We start from the raw sequence: 21,097 nt of genomic DNA, 5'->3' as shown, positions 1-21,097 counted from the left end.
TCAGGTTAAGGGAGGCTTCTGATGACATGTCAGAAATGCTGGATTTTCCACTCGTTCTATTTTTACCTTGCCACCACCATAGCCAATCAGACGAAACAGTAGTTGGAATTCCCTCCAATCCAAATGCTCTCCTCTCACACTAATAGAGACAGGCCTGAACAGCATTTAGCAACAGCAACGTGTGAGAGCTGACAACATACCTTGTGTCTCTAAGCATTGCCAACATACCTACAAACTGCAAGACGAAACCAGCACACAGCTGCACCTTTTAGAGGAGTTCTCAGTAAAAAGAGATATTTCAAAGTTATTACCTGGCAAGGAGTTATGGAAAGTTAAAGCTGGATGATTGGCTCTGCAAGTGTCTGAGCCAAACCTTTCATTACAGCTGGAGGAAGCATGAAAGTGGATAGAACACTTATTTTAACCTAAGCTGCCCTTTAAAATGTAATAAGATACAGTGTAGAAAAATGCGGCTCATTTACTAGAAGATATGCAGGAGACTTTGGGATAATATTGCTGTTTAAATCAAATGCTTTTTTCTTTTACCCTAGATTTTCAGATTTTCAAGCTCTGCAAACATGCTGAACATATAAGGTTGTCTTCTGTGGAGTGCACCACTTGTTTCATCTGGCCCACTACTGTCTCCACTGGCTAGCTGTGGCTCTCTCCAGGGCTTCAGATTCTTTCCAGGGCTTCAGGCAGAGGTCTTGCCAACAGTAGGGAGATAAGAACTTAAGCACAGCCTCACTGGATCAGGCCATAGGCTCTTCTAGTCCAGCTTCCTGTATCTCACAGCGGCCCACCAAATGCCCCAGGGAGCATACCAGATAACAAGAGACCTGCATCCTGGTGCCCTCCCTTGTGATGTATGGGGTGTCTGAGAAACAGTTACTCCATATGGAATATTCCACAGGGAACAGGTACAACAGTTCTACTACAATTTTTTTCTTAAGAAAAAATCACTTAGATATGTGGGATTATCTTTGAAATTCACACTGATCATGAAAACCCTCTAAAGTAGGTTAAGCATAGTTGAGTACCATGGATATCAATAGCTGGTATACAGCATGCCTTGCTGCTCAATAGTCTCCTTACCTGATCTGGCTGGCATGATTTCTGGTGTGGCGTTGGATACCCTTGGTTGTTAGTTTTAGGCCACTTAAAACATCCATCTTGGGGGCCTCCAGTATAGGAGCAATTTAGGATTTCATGGCTGCCACATCAACCATGGGTTTGTCTCAGTTGACTACCGGCCTAATGCTTATGACAGGATAGATGCTGGACCTGGTATTTATTGCTGGGTCCCCTTAGTTTGCAGATCCATGATTTATGAGTTAGATTACTAGCCTGTTCTGAATGGGGATGCAAACCCTCTACAAGAGCAGGTCTGTACTTTGTGGTTCTTCCAAATTCTTGGCTGCTCCTAGATTGTCAAGGTGATGGTGGTGGTGGTAGCAGCAAAAAGAGCCTTTGCCCAGCTGAGCTTGGGCACCAGCTGTGGTTGTGCTTGAGTCAATCAGACTTAACCACAGTGGTTCACACCTTGGTGAAATCAAAATGTGATCATGTAAAGTACTTTATGTGGGGTTGCCCTTGAAGACTATCCAGAAACTGCAATTAGTACAGAATGCGGTGGCCTGCGTGAACACAAGAGTTTAGTGGTTTTAGTCTGTCTAACTGCTGCTCCTGCAGCTACGCTAGATGCTGGTTTATTGCAAGGCACAATACAATGTGCTTCCCAAATGGTTTAGTCTGCCACTAATGAAGCGCAGTTGGTCAGTGCTTTCTATGTGGTGGTTCCAAAGGTGTGGAACAATTTCCCCAATAATATCCATATAATCTCTTCTTTGTCTGCCTTCAGATGCAAGCTGAAGACACTGCTCTGTAAGGCCTTTGATGTTGCTCACCAATGTATTTTATTGTAGTGCTCACTGTTTTAATATGATTTTAGATTTTGTTTATAATTGCTAGTTTACTCAAAATTTTAACCTAATCTGCTCTTTAAAACATAGTAAGAAACAGTACAGGAAAAGGGGGCTCATATACTAGAAGATATTCATGAACCTATGAGCCAACATTACAGTTTAAATGTTCTAATTTAAATTATTTTTTGAATTTTTTAGTGAATTTTTAATCAGCCTGTCTCCTGATTAGGTAATGAGGGCACTCATTACCACTTCTAATGTTGGTAGCCAAATTGTGAAAATGAAATTATTTTGAGAGGTGTGAATGTATTAAATAAATAAATAAAATAGAAAACCTCCTACAGAATTTATCACACAAGAGAAAGCGAGAGTGAGAAAGTCATAACCTTCCTTTCCTTAGAGCAGCAACTTTCAACCAGTGTGCTACAAATGGTCTACAGGGGTGCCATGGGAATTTGGAGGGGGATCATTTATTCTTAGGGACATTGAGGGATGTTAGCCCCCCCTAGCAGCATTATCAATTATCAAAAAGCTGATTGTGTGCCTTGACCATTTTAGCACTTTGTCAGTATGCCCTGAGATGAAAAAGCTTGAAAACTGCTGCATTAGAGAATGATACAAGGAACATATTTTTTTTCTATTTTTAACGATCTGAGACATAGCAAGTTTCTGTTTTCCCCAAAAGATAAGTCATCCAATTCTAAAAGCCTTTGGCAGTATAGCCTGCACCAGCTGCACTGAAATAAGTTAAATGCTCACAAAACAACATGGAGGTATTTTTGTGCAACACCATTCCAGCCGGTGCAGACTCGAATAGCCCCATTGAGGGGCCTGCATCCTTACTCGGAGGAAAGGGAGGAAAGTTCCTTTCCCTGGAGGAGAACTCCGGCGGACTCCCAGTGAGGACAGGCCCCACTGAGGGTAGGATTGGGCTGTCCATTTCCAAAAAAATTTCCAAGCTGCTTTATGAATACATCACCAGCCCTGAAACCAAGACCTCTATCATATTCTCTCTAGGAATTAGTTAACACAGGTTTGTTATTTACAAATCTTTAGGTATGATGCTGTTAGTGAAAAGACTGCACAACCAAGAGAGAAAAAAAATGAAGAAATGGTATGGCATGAAATGAGACCAGTGTTAACCAACCTTGACCTTTAGCACAAAGCAAGGTGTTTATTACTGGGTTTTCTTTTCTTTTTTTTGGAGGGGGGGGGAAGGATTGACCCATCCATATCTTGTTGAATTAATCTTATTTATGATTGGGTGCATTCGTGAATAGAAGAATATGACAGCAGGAGCTTAAAGGAAATGTCACAATGCTGCATTTACACTTGGAACTTCTTTTTCATCATGCAGCTCAAAAGGGACTTTCCTCCAGTGCAAGTAAAGTTTTAGGCTATGTCTTGCTTGATTAACCCAGCCATGCTCAGTAGAACAGAAAATACAACTGCATTCAGACAGCTGTATGTAAGGATATTACAGATCTGCGGCTGCAGTGGCAGGTTTGGAAACTTAAGGTAGAAGTGTAAGGATTCCTCTTTTAACATTAATATTGCTATGATAGGAAGCCACAAAACAATCGAAGTGGATTCATGCTTACCAGTTTTATCAAGGTGCCAAAACGAAGCACAGAACAGTTTCCCTTCTTCAGTGTGTGTGTGTGTGTGTGTGTGCGCGCACGCGCACATGCATGTGTTAACAGATAAGATGCAAGAAACTCTCAAAAAAAAAGTTTTTTTTAAGTATCATCCACATGATAATGCAAGGAGTTCACCTAGCACAAGACAAAAACAGATCGAGGAAAGCAATTTAAATTTAAAGAAAAGTCCTCCTAAGAACATGTTAACAAAATTTATCTCTGCAACAGTGAACTGCTGGTTCTGAGCCAACAATTTCCAAAAAGGTGACACCATGCCCCTTTGCTAAGTTTTAATTGCTATAACAAGTGCTGCAAATTGTATATCAAATCTCAGTTTAATATGTAGCAAAGCCATGCACCTTGTGGTAAAAAGAAGCAATATTGTCTGTGTAGTAGGGAGGAGTTTGTACATGATGTTCTATCAGATTAGGCTTTAGTAACTTTATGAATTATGAGCTGTCATCCACTTTTTCATCTGCGATAGAATATACTTCTTGGAAATGAGAGCTATAAATAAGACAACAGATGTTTTTTGTTGGCTCCAGTTGGAACTCTTTTTTTTTTCTTTCTTTTTTTAAACAGGCCTAAAGTTGAGTGTCTTTTGTATGCTACTCCCCCTATTGGCCATTTTTTAATTACTTGTTTTATGAAACTAATCGTACCAGTTTCAGTAAGCCTTCTTTATTTTAAAAAAACCAAACACAAACTACAAGGAAAACTAATACTTCAATAACATAACATTAGTAATGAAGGCCCTGGAACAACAATTAAGACTGTAAATTCCTCAGGGCAGAGACATGACTTTTTTTTGCTTATGTTACTATGTACCACTTAATGACGCAGTATAGATGCAACGATCAATCATGCTCTAGAATTATGTGAGTTAATGTCAGGTTTGTGCCTGTCCCCCCATTCCTGCAAATAAGGTTTGGAGGAGTTATCAGATATGGTTGGTATGCCAGCTCTATATATTACTGGACAAGAGACTTTGCTGTCTGTCATTTATGACTTGGTGACTATTAGACAACTGTAGTCTATTACACACAGAGCTGCCCTTGAAGACACTCTGGAAACTTCAGTTACAGTTGTGCGCTGCTTAACAACAGGGCTGCGGACTGGCATCCTTGTTGTCAAATGGGGCTTGATGCTATGCAAAGCCTACAAAGGTGAGAGGAAGCTCTGTTCCCCTTGCCTCCGGAGACTTTTCTGAGCCTCCCAGAGGCTCAGAATGCCAGAATCACCGGAGAGACATGACTTTGCTTCTCTTGTGCAATTGGGGCATTCTGAGCCTCACAGACGCAGCGCCCAGTTGCGTGCTGCCTCATCCTCAAAAAAGCCTCCAGGGGCAAGGGGAGCGGAACTCCTCTTAGTTTTGGAGGCTTGGGGGGGGTGTAACCTCCTGATCAGTGGCGGCCATGACAGATGTGACCTGTCACAGGCTGGAAGATCATTAAGGGGTTGTTGGCAACCTTCAGTCTCGAAAGACTATGGTATCACGCTCTGAAAGGTGGTTCTGGAACAGCGTCTAGTGTGGCTGAAAAGGCCGATTTGGGAATGACAGTCCCTTCCACACTGGGAGCAAGTGCAGTCTGTCCCTGGCCTGTCTCCCTGGCTATGGGCCTTCCTTCTTTGCCTCTTTGCCTCAGTCTGTTGGCAAAGTGTCTCTTCAAACTGGGAAAGGCCATGCTGCACAGCCTGCCTCCAAGAGGGCCGCTCAGAGGCCAGGGTTTCCCATCTGTTGAGGTCCACTCCTAAGGCCTTCAGATCCCTCTTGCAGATCTACATTAAGGGGTGCACACCTGTATTTCAAAATGTTGTTACCCTTCTTTCAAGAGGCCCAAGCAGAAGCATATTACACCCCTCTTACAACACTGATTGCCATTATTCCAGGCCCAATTCAAGCTACTGGTTTTGATCTGTAGGACTCAGGCTAATTTTGGTCTTTGAATATTTCAGGAAATATCTTCTTCTGTTGAGAGGTACCATCCACTATGAGCAGGGTCTTCTGAGAAGCGACTTCAGTGGTATGGAATGTCTTTCGCTCATCCAGGTATCAACAAGGAGACCTTTATACCTGAATGCTATTATATCAAGGAAAACCCACCCCTTTTCTTTTTTTTCCATGTTGTATACCAAGCAAACGTTTAGCTATCTAGCTTCCCATCTTCTGTCTGGAGGGAATCCAGCCCCGTTGCTTAGAATAATGCATATTTCTTCTTATAATTTGTACAGCACCACAAATATGGTGCTACACCAGAACAGCAAGGTGCCAATACATTACAAATAAAATGCTGGATTATGAAATAAATGCCTTCTCTTCATCAACCTTTATTATAGGGAAACATTAAAAGTCCACTGAACTGAACTCATTGAGCTAACAGGAAATATGTTGGTGCTTTTTCTTTTTTCTTTTTGTGCAGATAAAAAGAACTGTTTGCGAGCTAGATCTTTTCTTCTAATAGGCCAGAGCTCCTTATTCCTAAGGGCAATGAAGGTAACAGGACCTGAAATAATACTTTGTACATTATTTTCATCATGAATTTGAGCGCACAGTAAGAACAAGTTGTACCCCAATTAGCCTTTCCCTTGCATATTACAGCAATGTACAAAAATATGCACCAATTAAAACTGCTTAAAACCTGAGTGAATGTGGTAATTGCCAAACCTGAGTGAATGTGGTAATTGCCTTACCATTTCATCACTTCTTTAGTACAAAGTCAATGGAGATCCTCTGGGGCTATCTAAGGAAGTCTTTTTCCTTCCTGCTCTACATAAATAGTGTCTGTCTTTAAAAGCCACATATTGGTCACTTCTCTTATGCTGACTGCCAGCTAAAATCTAATCTCTCTCTCTTTGGTATAAAAGCCATGCAATATAAGGAGCAGATCCAACAGATGGGAACATTTCAAGAATGCCGTTTACAACAATGCCTTGTCCATATTTGGCAAGAAGACCTACAAGACAGCAGACTGGTTTGAAGCCCACTCTGAGGAGTTGACACCAGTCATTGAGGAAAAGAGGAGAGCTCAAGCAGCATACAAGGCCTGTCCCAGTGAGCGCAACCTGCAGGTCCTCCGAGGTGCTCGCAGCAAAGTCCAGCAGACTGCCAGGAGATGTGCTAACGACTACTGGCTCCAGCTCTGTTCCGAGATACAGATAGCAGCTGACACGGGCAACATCAAGGGGATGTATGATGGTATCAAGCAGGCCCTAGGTCCAACACAGAAGAAAATTGCCCCTCTGAAGTCTGCCGCAGGCGAGGTCATCCAGGATCGGGCGCAGCAGATGGAACGCTGGAACGCTCTGAGCTATATTCCAGAGAAAATGTAGTCACCGAAGAAGTGCTGAACAACATTGAGTGCCTGCCTGTGCTGGAGGAGCTTGACAGTGAACCAACCCTAGAAGAACTTCACGTGGCCCTGGACTCCCTTGCCTTTGGCAAGGCACCTGGAAAAGATAGCATCCCTGCTGAAGTCCTAAAGTGCTGCAAAGAGATCATCGTCACTGAGCTGCATGAAATCCTCTGTCTCTGCTGGAGAGAAGGTGGAGTACCTCAAGACATGAGGGATGCAAACATCATCACGCTGTACAAGAACAAAGGCGACAGGGGTGACTGCAACAACTACCGTGGCATCTCTCTCCTTAGCGTTGTAGGAAAGTTGTTTGCCCGAGTTGCACTAAAGAGGCTCCAGGTACTTGCAGAGAGCGTTTATCCAGAATCACAGTGTGGATTCCGAGCCAACAGGTCCACCACTGATATGGTATTCTCCCTTAGACAACTGCAGGAGAAATGCAGGGAACAACAACAGCCACTCTTTATAGCCTTCATAGATCTCACGAAGGCTTTCGACCTGGTCAGCAGGGATGGCCTCTTCAAGATTCTCCCCAAGATTGGATGTCCATCCAGGCTCCTCAGCATCATCAGATCCTTCCACAAGGACATGAAGGGCACTGTTGTCTTTGATGGCTCCACATCAGACCCCTTTGACATCTGAAGCGGCGTGAAGCAGGGCTGTGTTCTTGCACCAACCTTGTTTGGGATCTTCTTCGCTGTCCTGCTGAAGCAGGCCTTTGGAACTACAACAGAAGGCATCTATCTCCGGACCAGATCAGATGGAAAGCTCTTCAACCTCTCCAGACTGAGAGCAAAGTCCAAAGTCCAGCTGAAATGTCTGCGTGACTTCCTCTTTGCCGACGATGCAGCTATCACTACCCACTCTGCCAAAGATCTCCAGCAGCTCATGGATCGTTTTAGCAAGGCCTGCCAAGATTTTGGACTGACAATCAGCCTGAAGAAAACACAGGTCATGGTTCAGGATGTGGACTCACCTCCCTGCATTACAATCTCTGCACATGAACTGGAGGTTGTCCATGACTTTGTGTACCTTGGCTCAACGATCTCCGACACTCTTTCTCTTGATACCGAGCTAAACAAACGCATCGGTAAAGCAGCTACCACGTTTTCCAGACTCACAAAGAGAGTCTGGTCCAACAAGAAGCTGACGGAACATACCAAGATCCAGGTCTACAGAGCTTGCGTCCTGAGTACACTTCTGTACTGCAGCGAGTCATGGACTCTTCACTCACAACAGGAGAGGAAACCGAATGCTTTCCACATGCGCTGCCTCCGACGTATTCTCGGCATCACCTGGCAAGACAAAGTTCCAAACAACACAGTCCTGGAACGTGCTGGAATCCCTAGCATGTATGCACTACTGAAACAGAGACGCCTGCGTTGGCTCGGTCATGTCGTGAGAATGGATGATGGCCGGATCCCAAAGAATCTCCTCTATGGAGAACTCGTGCAAGGAAAGCGCCCTACAGGTAGACCACAGCTGCGATACAAGGACATCTGCAAGAGGGATCTGAAGGCCTTAGGAGTGGACCTCAACGTGGGAAACCCTGGCCTCTGAGCGGCCCGCTTGGAGGCAGGCTGTGCAACATGGCCTTTCCCAGTTTGAAGAGACACTTGGCCAACAGTCTGAGGCAAAGAGGCAAAGAAGGAAGGCCCATAGCCAGGGAGACAGGCCAGGGACAGACTGCACTTGCTCCCAGTGTGGAAGGGATTGTCACTCCCAAATCGGCCTTTTCAGCCACACTAGACGCTGTTCCAGAACCACCTTTCAGAGCGCGATACCATAGTCTTTCGAGACTGAAGGTTGCCAACTATTATAAGGAGCAGTCTTAACGGTAGCCGCCTGTGGGAAATGGTTTGCAGTTTATCCCTTGCAAGCAGCTGGTCCATGACAGGCACATACAATATAAACTAAACTTACTGGATTTGCTGTAGTTTGGGGATTCATGAACTGAAACCGTAAAGCAGCTAAGGATTTGTTCACACATTTTGTACCTCATAGTTCCCCTAGGAAAGAGCAACTCCAAAGTCTTAGTACCGGCTTTTCTGGGATGGAATGTGGCATAATGTGTCACCTGTTTGCAGTGTGTACACAGATCCTGCTTTATTACACTTGCCTATGGTTATTGCTGAAGCATTTTTCAATTTATCCGGCACACTGTTTATGCGCGCGCGCACACAGAGTTAAATACAACATGTGAAATAGCCTTAACCTGCCCACCTCTGATAAAACTGCCAGTGGACTCAGTGAGACACAACCAATTTTTCCTACTCTGTTACCATCTGCTTTTTTGTTTTAAAATACAGCTGCTCAACATTTTAAGAAATATTGAGAACAAACTTCCAGCCATTTTAGGGACCAGAAGAGGAAAGTATTCCAGATTTTTGAACACATTTGGTTCTGAAATAAAGAACATCTCATTTACTCCTGAAGGACTATCACTGTGAGCTGAGTACAATGATCTGGAACCATGTTTAATCCTACTTTTCCCTGGTAAATTTATAGTTTCCTTACACTATAAACACACTACACCTCAGCGTTTTGGCTCCCCCATCCCCAGGGCATACTGTAATCCTGCCAGTAGACAAATTTTGCTTTTAATAAGTCAATCTGCCAACTTAAACAGCAACCTCTTAAAGTAATCAAATAATGAAACATACATGCATGCACTTGCACGTAATCTGCCAGAAGGTTGTGGGCACGATACAAATGGCACAGTATTGGCTGTTACATAAATGTACATTCACATACTTTAATACATACTTAAAGTGCTCTGTCCATATCTTAATCACCATGCTCTCACTCTCCCCATTTTTTTTTAAAATTGCAGTATTTAGAAAAGACAGAAAGACACTGGGGAACTAAAATTTATACAGAATCTGAATGTTGAAGAAACAAGTTATTATGATTATTTTGAAACACTGTATCCTCCTGCTCTCAGTTTGGCTTTGAGTGCAACATCTTCTAGAAAGCAAAACCACATAAAAAAGAGGAGCAAAAGGGAAATACAATAAAACCCAAATGCCATGAACATGATCAACAGGGTTGTTTGCAATGACCTCACTTTCCAAAACCTAAGTAGTCTCTTGGCAGCGGACCGTGCACTGGCATTGCATTGGCAGCAAATGCCCCAGGCGCTGAGCCTGCGCTACTCTAGGACAGCACAGAAAGCCTCAGTGATACTTCCGACGCGGTTGGAAATTGTACTTCTGGTTTTCCGTGGGGAAGTGTTAAAACACTTTCCCAGCCTATCCTATGGTCGCGTGATGATCCATCGCGCTTCAAAGGCGGGGGCAGCTTCACAAGCAGGGGGGGAGGCATCTTGCAGGGGACAGCTTCATGAACCTTTGCCCCAGGAGTAGAGAGGAGCAAGTCCACTACTGTAATCTCTCCAACTCCATGCTGGTTCTTTAGGTGGCATTCCTGAGGGTCAGCCAGGATCTTGCCCTAGTGGGAGGAGAGATTACTTCCTCTAAGCAAGATAATAAGGACCATTGAGAGAAAAGGAAAACAGTAGCAGTGTGGCCATCTGTATGTCAACTTTCTCTAAGGCATCAGCTTTTAACCACTGAGCTGTGGCACACTGGTGTGCTGCAAATAGCCCACAGGTATGCCGTGGGAGTAGGGGGGAGGGTCACGTATTAGTAGAGCCATTGGGGGATGTCAGCCCCCCACTGGTGGTGCAGTGGGCCTTGTCAATTTTCAAAAAACTGATGTGTGCTTCGACAATTTTAGCACCTTGAAAGTGTGCGGTGAGATGAAAAAGGTTGAAAATCATTGCTGTAAGGCAGGGGAGGGTAAACCGAGGCCCAACTGCTGTATCCAGCATCCATGCAGATCCACCTGCCCGGTGAGCAGACCTTTCAGTTCCGCGTGGCAGCCATGTGACATCCTCCCCATTCAGAGGACACGGATGCTCTGAACAGTCATGTCTGCCCAGACATCCTGTTGTGCATCACTCTGGGACATCAGGCAGATAACGTAAGTTTGAGCAGCACTACTCGAAGGTCTTGCAAATTCAGGCTCTCCATAAGCTCACTTGCAAGTGCACAACTTCCTGCATAATAAGCTTAACTGCCCAGTGGCCAGGCCACCTGTACAGTCTTTTCAGACTCCTTCTCCAGGAAGATTCTCCCACCAATGACCTAAGCTGGGTGCAGCCTACACCCTGCCACAACTTCTGTCCCTTTAGGAACCACTCCAATTGAGGTGCAATTCAGCCTTTGTGCTCTCCTGGATGGAAACACTGTAACTCAAAGAAGACTGAGAAACTCCTGGTTGCACGCCCAGGTGATGTTCTAGATACCATTGTTTACCCAAGAATATCTTTGTATTCTTTGTCCCAAGTCCTATAACTACCCCTGCTCTAGGAGAAGAATTTTGGCATTTTCTTCCTCACTAAAGGCATGCTGCCTGTTTTTGTAGTCTTTCCCTCCCCTAGAGACTTCTACTTTATCTGTTTCTGGTGTGGTTTTTCTGGTTTGGAGACCTTCTTGCCTTGGCAGCTGATCTCCAGAGGAACTACTTTCCCTGCCCACCAAGGGGTACTTTTTTAGTTGCATTTTTCCTTTTCTCCAGGATTTAAAGCCATGCAGCCAGTCTCACTTTACAGAAAGGACACTGTATCCAGGTCTACCCAGCAGATTAAGAATAGGTAATTTCTTCTCTCTTCCTCTAATTCTCATAGCAACTCATTTCTTATAAAATCCTCCATCCCTAAGGGCTGGTTTTAAATCTCCCACTAATTCTCTCCTTCTCTCCTGTTGAGTAATCTCTGGCGGAGAAAACAGCCCAGCTGGCAGCCGGACTCTTTTACTTAACCCGTGCCTATCCAAACAAGCTATTCACAAGTAGCCTTTCGTTTACCACTACTTAAAGCCCTGCGTAACTGACCTTATAAATAAGTACTGTCTTTACTGTTTTCCTACATTGCTTAAGAAAATCTATATTCTTCTGAAAAACTCTTTCGATGGTTACTATTAACCTAATTAGATGCATTTTAAAGTTGTTCTCTCTGCTATCTAGTCAATGGTCCCAAACAGCCATATGCTACGTTGTGACGTATGAATGCTACATATGAATCCCCCCCTCCCAGTTCGGTTTAATTCTGACCCTTGTGCAACATGACTTTTCCTAGTTGGGTGACCCTCTGGAACCAAGTGGCTGCAAGGGTGATACCTTTACTCTTGTGTAATTTTATTTACTTTATTTAATAAATATTTATATCCCATAAAAGTTCAAGGCAGCTAACAAAATTCATAATAAATACAGAATAAAATGAAAAACAATTTTTAAGATAATAAAATTCAAAACCATGAACCAATAAAACAAAGAAAAACCAGTGCACATTCCTGACAAACCCACTCAAATTCCATAGCAGCATAGAGCAGACACAATTAAAACATACAAATTATTAAACTTGGAACCCCAGACAAAAAGCAGAAAAGCAATTCTCCCCTCACACTATAGCCCCAAACATCTTATGTCAACCCAAAGGCCACCCTAAGTCACAGGAACAACTTTTTAGGGCAGAGGGGGCAGCAGTGGGAGAAGGGGTGGAAAGCCTCATTGCACAACTCTTGATCCAAGCCATTATATTTTATATAAGCTAGAAGAAAATGGTGGCACTTGTCAGCAGTCAACCTTATTCCAACAGAAACTGGACATATTTATTTTCTTCTTCCTTTTTAGATGAAAATAGCATAAAACCTTCAGATTCACTCAAATGGGTAGTGGCCGCATAGGAAACTAGTTCTAGTTGAGATTAATAAATAATTCTATATGGTCAATAAGTCCATTATCACCCAGATGCAAGTTGCTATTGAAGCACAGGTGTGCGCCACTTAAAAGGGATACATTCTCCAATTCCTGTTATGTGATTAGGTTGTTAAGCGAACATTCAGCCCAATCTAGTGTCTTTGTTGTGTAAACAGACACTCCCTGCCAAATGCTAGCTGGTTGCACAGGCTACTAGAGATAGATTGCCTCTTCTTTGCATTAATGGCCCCTTGGTTGTGTAAACTGACACTCTGCTGCAAGCTATGGGACACCTGACTGCCTCATTAAGAGTCTCTTTGTTGTGCTTTGACTACCGTCATATATGCACTCCATCACTAAGCGGAAGCTTGTTAAGTGATGCATGCCTGTATAGCCCTGTTTCACAATAGCGCAAGGCAGCCAGACAACAGTATCTTGTGACTGAGTTGACCAGGCTTTTATAATCAGCTCTGTGGCAATCAAGGCTTTCCTCACATACTTGTGTGACCAACCAAATGGGGGGGGGGGGCAGGGTCTGATCTGATATCTGATCTGGAATCAACAGATCAACACAAAGAATCTACTACAAATGCAAGTTACTAATTATGAATATTCCTACTGAGGGAAACAGTCTTTGCCCTCTTTCTAACATTCCATACCACATTCAATGTTAACGTCCATTTGTCTTCTAGGTTTCCAAAAGGGTTGGATGCTCTTACTTTCTGCAGGAAGCACTCTGGTAGCTTTCCTATGCAGGCAGCTCCAATTTCCAGTGTGCGCATGCATGTCTAGTGAGGAAGTAATGCAAGCAAGGTTTCTCCAAGGCACACATCTGCTCAGAAAGGGGAAGTAACAATAGCCTGGCCTGTCAACAGTTGTATGCTAAAGAACTGATAGTATCTAAAAAGGCTCCAAGTCTTGAATCTTGCCATAAAAATCAGAAATGTCTCTCATTCTTATATCACCATGAGGCCCAATCCAATTTTCCAGTGCTTATGCAGCTGCAGTGCCACCCTAAGATAAGGGAACAAATATTTCCTTCTCTTGAGGAGGCCTTTGCGACAGCCCCCACCCCAAAAATGCAGCACACATCTCATCGGCACTGATGAAGCAGTGCCAACAGCGTGTGTGCTGCATCTTGTGGGGGGGGCAGTCACAAAGGCCTCCTCAAGAGAAGAGGATGCTTGTTTCTGGAATGCTGGAAAGTTGGATAAGGATTGAGCCTTAAATGTCACAAATATATATCACAATGTATGGTAGGCTATTTGTTTTTGCATTTGCTTACCACTTCCTGTATGATGAAGTAGACCCTAGCTTCAATCTATGAAAAGGCTTAGGACATAATAAATGTGTCAGTATTTCAAGGTATTGAAAGTCTGCTATTAGAGACTTGTAAGCTTCTTATCACTATTGTATGAAACTGCATTAAATGGTCAAGAGATGAAGCCAATTCCATCAGGTACCATTGAATATTTAACAGAGTATTTAACAGGATTTCTCAAAGTGTGGATCCTGATCCCCTGGGGGGTCACAAGTGGCTTGGATGGGGGATGCAAATAAGAAATAGGTTCTCTGGATGGGGCTGGGGAAGACCCCAATCTGAAACATTGAATAGCCACTGTCAATAAGACAGGCAACATTGACCTAGATGGACCAAGTGTCTTACTCCAGGGGATCACATCTAGCTGTAGTATCAGGGGTTTGCATAAATTTATGCATTATTTTTCCAGGGGTCACAGTAACATAAAATTTGAGAGCCCTTGGAATTGACGAAAGGTATCCTGTTAGCCTCACAATTCTTTTAAAGTGCACTAACAAAGTATGACCAATGTAGTGGTGAAGACAGTCCAACTCTACAGTACTTTCTCAGACAAGATTCCCCATAGCCAGGTTAAAGAGTCAATCCTGGATAATCTTTAGTCTGATCCTATTTTCACTTAAATTAATGAGGATTTGGCTGATGGACTTGATGAGAGGAAGACCGCTTGCTCTTTCCTGTGTTATATTGACAGAATGTGGAATACTCATGAACAATTAAAAACATTACCCTTAGATAAAATATTTTTAAATGTTTTAGTTATCATTTGAGAGGGACAGAGAGTTTATCCTTCCAAAATAGAAAGGGCAACGTGTTCTTTTTAAAGTTGCCTTGATATAAACAATCAACGACAAATGCTGAACATCAGATGAATAATGCAAACTAAAAAAGTAATTGACTTGGTTCCTTCTGTTACCTAAACATAATAAAAACTTGACAAGCATGTCATGGAGGAAACATCTGGAGAAAAAACCAAACCAGCCTATAACTGTCTTCCCCTTTTCATAGAGTCTGTTGGTAAAGTGATTTGAACTGCCTGTTGATACGAAGGCTCAAGCTTCACAGCTATCTGCACAATCAGTTTGGGTCTTTTAGTCTGTACAGCAGATCCAATGTGCACATTCAAATAGGTTAAGTGCACTTTGTTCCTTTCTTTAGTAACCAAAGATTACTAATCTTAATAACCAAAGATTCAGAACATAAGCAGATTCAAACAACCTGGTGACATGAGCAACAGAACCCCCCATGCTGTATCACAAACTACTTTTCAAACTTTCCTTGAATGGGCATGGGGACTGTCATGTAAAAGAAAAAAGACGACAACAAAAAATTCACCTGGCAGGTCCAAGTATAACTTTGGATATAAACCAAAGACCAACCCGTATGCTAAAGATGTTACTGATTCACTAGCTATATATTCCAAAATAAGTCCTTCTCATCAGAATGTACTGCTATGAAAATCTAGTAAAGCTGAGACTTTAAAATTATTGAGATTAGACCAGTGGCTTTCAGACTGGGGCATCACAATGGCCCAGCCTGAAGGCCCTGGCCTCTTTTCCCTTAAGGGGCGGGGCAGGAGGGAGGCAGGGAGGAGGCAGCAATGCAATCCCCAGGATCGCACCACTCAGGAGGGCTGCAGGGACTGGAATGCACTCACCAGTCCCTGCAGCAGCCTGTCGGGGGTGGGGGGAGCCCTGCGCAAGCGTCTGCAGGGCTCCCCAGGTCATCAGAAGTGAAAGTGGATCGATTATGCTCCATTTCTGCAAAACCGGAAGTGGAGTGCGATTGCTCCACTTTCACTTCTAACTAGTTGGGGAGCCCTGTAGATGCTTGCACAAGGCTCCTCATACCTCCGACAGGCTGCTGCAGGGACTGGTGAGTGCATCCCAAGTCCCTGCAGCCCTCCTGAGTGGCGCGATCCTGGGGATTACATTGCTGCCTCCTCCCTGCCCCCGCTGCTTCCCCTGCCCCCGCAAGGACTTACAGCAGTGCAAACTCTCCTAGAGAGTTTGAAAACCTGTGGGTTAGACCATAAAGGGGTTTGTTAACATAAAACGTCTCAAAATAGAAACAAACACATAGAATCAGTCGCAGTTAACACAACATTGGGGAAACTGTATTACTAGTGTATGCAGTTATCTCTACTAACTGGGCAGAGAGGCACTTTTTCAAGTGGGGTTGTCTTTTTTATTTAGCAGGGGAAGTGTAACTGTCCTTTATCACCCAAGCACAGTATCTTTTCTAGCAGCTATTTGCTTGCATTCTTCTACATCTTTCTAGATTGTGACCACTTTAGGGACAGGCATTTATTTGATTTTGCCTGTAAACCACTTTGTGAACTAAATAAAACAATAACAATGTGAGGAGGCCCCTTCCTGGATTAACAGAGGTCATTTAAATCTAGATATTTTATTAAAAACAAAACCAGCTCTTTGTGTTAGCAAATACATATTCCTCAAAGCTTTCCACAGTAATGGGAAAGATTGGAGGCCGCAGAGAAAAGTCTCAGAACTGGATTGTGCCAGAAAAAACCTCAATAAAGCTTTTCATAGAAATGCTTATGTGGCTAACTATTAGTTTTGTGCTTTTGTATTTGTGCTGGATCTGAATTGGCAAGAACTCTGCTTAAATTTACATTTGCATTCAGGCAGGGGTTTAACACGATCCAAGAACTATCATTGCTGAAATTTCTCTCTAGTATTTCACATGTTACAAAATAGTAAGCAAATGAAATAGAACAAGGGTTATGTTCTGGTCTACTTTTCCAGCCCTTAAATTTTTTTTTTATTTTTTTTGCTAATGACTGTCACCATATCATGCGGCCATTTCCACCTTTCTCAGAACAATGCTCTGCCTCCTCCTCCCTCCAGTTTCTTAAGACTTCCTTTGCAGCTGATGCATCATGCCCATCCCTTTACACTGCCCCTTTCTCTCTTCCTGCTCCTCAAAGGTTTTCTGACTGACATAGCCCAATGAGCAGATGTTACAAGCTTTTACTATGACCCCAGGATTTCTTCAGGACCAGGTCCAGCCAATTTGAACCCTATTAATATACAGGTGAAATTAGGATTTTTGCGCATCAATTTATATTTGCATATGTTGAATGTCATCTGCATTTATAACTGGACAACAAAAAATTTGGAAAGATCCTTTTGGAGCTCTTTGCAGTCTAATTGGGTTAAAAGTATGACCTGAATGATCCAGTTCAAATATTAGCCAACTCCTCACTGGAGGGTTTTTGACATTATCTCTCAATCTTAATCCCCCCCCCAAATGTGTAATACAGTATAGGGAGAACTGTACTGGCCTACCTTGGAGGGCTGTTGTATGGTTTGCTGAGACTGAGTACAAGAACTGCATAAACTGGGCATAGAATTCTAGCCTTAACACTGCTCTTTCCCACAGGGCTGGCTCAAGACCTCATAGTTCCTCATATTCCCTGGAATAGAAAAGAAAGGCAGGGATAGCGCAGAAGAGGAAGTGTGGAGGAGAGGGGAGGAATGCACTACCCAGCTTTCCTTCACACGTCTGCCCTACCCCCTCCCTTTCTTTTCCAAGCCAGGGAATGGGGATAAGGAGCCACAGCAGAAACACTGGGACAGAATTTGCCGGCCCCACAAATCAGCTGCATGCAGCAACTGCTTCAGACAGCCTCATGGATAGGCTGGTCCTTCCCTCTCTTCCAAGGACCAATTCAACCAAAAGTAAAGCACCTTCAAAGGCCATTCATTTCAATACCAAAGTTAAGCATATGCTTACACTGCTTTCACCGAAAAACTGGACTTAAAAAGTGGAGATAACTCTGCCTGAATGCCCTGCACCAGTGCTTCCTGAACTCTTACAAGGGAGTTGGGAGCACTATGTCTGCAGGGGTGGGGCTATGACAGCACCAGGATGGCAGCACTATGGCAATCCCCAGGATCATGCTGCTACCGGGGATGGGAGTGGTTTGTTTGTTTTTTACTTACCGGCAGCCATGCCAGGGTCCGGGAAGCCCTCCGCAGGGCTCCCCATGCCTCCAAAAGTTTAAAAATAGAAAAAAGGACACTTCCGGTTTTCGCTGTGAATCCAGAAGTCTCATTTTCTTCTTTTTCTAACATGTTTGTCCTGGGAGCCCTGCAGAGGGCTCCCCGGACCCCCCAGAACTTTGGCACTGGTTGCCTGGAAGTTAAAAAAACCATTCCCATCCCCAGCAGCAGCATGATCCTGGGGACAGCACTGCTGCCTTCCTCCCTCCCCACCCCTTAAAGGGGCAGGGACAAGTGCTTCTCTGGCTGGTGGGTCATGACCACTAGTTTGGGAACCACTGCCCTATCCATTATTTAAGATACAATCTTGAATACTCCTGTTTTGGCAGCAAGACAGCCCATGTATATGTTTGTAATCCAAGGCTGTTAACTGGCAAAAAAATGGAAAAGAATAAAGTAAAACACTGGAGAAATACTGTAAATTTTGAAGGATGAAGTGGAACTTTCAAAGCAGAGTGGACCTCCCAAACATACTCTGGCTATCTATGACTATCTTCATCTCAATCAGTAGACCACAGTAGAAAGTTTGCCCTGATCAGAACAAGTCACCTTCTAAAGCACTGCTGCCAGCTGATTCGTCAGGAACAATGCCTCATTGGAAAATGCATGCTTACTGTATAAGGAGAGACACAACTCAAACAAATCCTTGCTCAATCAATTAAACTGCATGGTTATTCACAGTGTCTTTAGTCAGCCTCTGATTTGTAAGTTTCAAGGTAGTATTTCATAATCAATATGTTCCTTGAAGCAGCAAAATTCCACCACACACATACAGTCAGAGACACCCAAGAGAAAATAATTATGGTGTTCAATCAGATTTGCGTGACTCTTTGAAAATGGAAGATTTATAACGTGGCAGGCAACACTGACAGAGGAAGCCCTTAATCCAGTGGTTTTCAAACTCTACAGGAGAGTCTGAGCCACTGTAAGATCTTGCGGGGGCAGGGGGGAGGCAGCACGGGTGGGTGGAAGGCAGCAGCACCATCCCCAGGATCGCGCCGTTCAGGGGGCTGCAGGGGCTTGGGAGCACTTACCCAAGCCTCCTGCGGCCTCCCCAGGGTGCAGGGAGCCCAGTGCAAACCTTTGTTAGAGCTCCCTGCTGCAGTGAATGTAAAAGCAGAGTGATCACGCCCCGCCTCCGCTAAAGCGGAAGTGAAGCGTGTTCGCTCCACTTTCACTGCTGCGGAGAGCCCTAACAAAGGTTCGCACTGGGCTCGCTGCACCCTGGGGAGACTGCAGGAAGCCTGGGTAAGTGCTCCCAAGCCCCTGCAGCCCCCTGAGCGGCACAATCCTGGGAATCGCACTGCTGCCTCCTCCCTGCCTCCAGGCTGCCCCCACCCCTTAAGGGGGCAGAGGCCAGGGCCCACAGGCTGGGGCATCACAACACCCCAGTTTGAAAAGCCCTGCCTTAATCCAGTACAGGCATTGGCCGGATTTCAAATGATGGCCTTGTAGCTCAAGAGTTTAGGACAAGAATGCAAACAGTGCTCCCCCACATGCTAGTTTCTCTCTCTCAAAAAAAAAATATAGCACTTGTGTGGCTGTAGTCCTGTGCTGTGCTCTAGTAATCCTTAAAGAGCCTCATGTAACAATAAAACTGAGTGCTATATACACCTGTACATTTCGTCCCAATATTCTGACACAAGGCTCTAAACAGGTTAGACATATCTAAGAGCTTAGCTACCACCTTCTGCCCCACTGCAATTTAAGATCAGCTGTGCACTCACTCCCAACAATACAGTCTATGTGCTATATTAGAGAACAAAAGTGCATAAAAAGGCGTGCTTGGTGGCTGCCTCACAGCTGTGGAATTCTGCTCCTCACAGAGCCTTGCCAAAGGCTAAACACATTTCAGAAGCACTGTAAGACCTTTGTTTGGGCAGATTTCTGGGGTCAAGGTTTAGTCAACAGAATGAGGTTTTAATGTTTTCATTGATTTGATTTTGTATTTTCGTTTGCATGTCTTGCTACCAGCCCTATCTGTTCTTTATCTATCCCTTGGGGACAGGGCAAGAGAAGATTTTAGTTAAATAATTAATATGGAATGTTAATTCTGTTTTGAAATAAAATTTGAACAGACCAGGTCTGCTTTGCTTCTTCCAGCATATCTATAATCCACCCACTCCTTCAAGTTTAGGGTAATGTCAGTGTATTGCCCCTAAATGTGTAAGCCTTCTCCACACAACCATCCTTAAGCACTCAAATTATAACACAAATGCCCTTTTCATTCTAAACTATTAAAAAAGGTAATTCCTCAGATTTCAGCCTTCAGACTGATTTCATGGTAGTTCATCATGGACACCAGATTGTTAGTAAGACACACATGCAAAAGGTTTTATGACCAGCTGCACTGCAGACATCTGTGTTCTTTCACAAGAAACTGTGTATCTGTAAATGGCATTAAGCAAAGATTTAAGAGGGCACAGCCATTTTACTAGCAGTACAGAATTATCATTTTTTGGCAAGGGCTTAGCGAAGAACCATGTGTTACAGAAAAATGTACTCCCTTATAAGCAAGACAAACCTACTCCTGTCAGTGTCAGGTACTGGATATTAGCACAGATTAAACAGAACTACAATTATGATGAGAGGCTCACTTGGAGCAAACACAAAGACACATACACAGGTTTAACTGCCCTAGTAAGCAACACATCCTTAGAAGACAAGTCAGAGAACTTAAAATAAATGGACTGGTTTGGTTTTTATTTTATCAGCTTACTGTGTGGATATGGAAGTTGAATGTTTACAGCCCAGCGCACACTATTAAAATCAAGTTTCTAATCTATCAAAAACCGATTAGATACCATTTTAAAAGTTCAAATCAATCAATGTGGTTGCTTCAATCTTTTTTTATTATGCACATTTACCAGCAGGTGGAGTCAAACAACAGTTAGAGACGCTCACCAGCATTATTGCTATCTGAGGAAAAAAAATGTATCACTTTCTCAAAAAAAAATGTTCAGATTTTTATATGCATTATTCTCCTCACTCCCAGCCATATGGGCTGAACCCTGTAATCACTTTAAGCATATTTTGTTTAGGTTAAAAGCTTTTGCATCAAATTACTACCAGT

The 21,097-nt window shown here is 43.6% G+C and overlaps 1 protein-coding gene across 1 annotated transcript in view; it reads right to left on the bottom strand.

Annotated features, from left to right (window-relative positions):
- The window catches only part of PIK3R1 (phosphoinositide-3-kinase regulatory subunit 1), a 78,591-nt gene that overhangs the window by 42,191 nt on the left and 15,303 nt on the right, over positions 1 to 21,097 (bottom strand). The window lies entirely within an intron of this gene.

The sequence above is a fragment of the Tiliqua scincoides genome, chromosome 2, assembly GCF_035046505.1.
Source record: "Tiliqua scincoides isolate rTilSci1 chromosome 2, rTilSci1.hap2, whole genome shotgun sequence".
Lineage (NCBI taxonomy): Eukaryota > Metazoa > Chordata > Lepidosauria > Squamata > Scincidae > Tiliqua > Tiliqua scincoides.
Note: the sequence above shows the minus strand (reverse complement) of the source record. Positions and strands in the feature narration are given on the sequence as shown.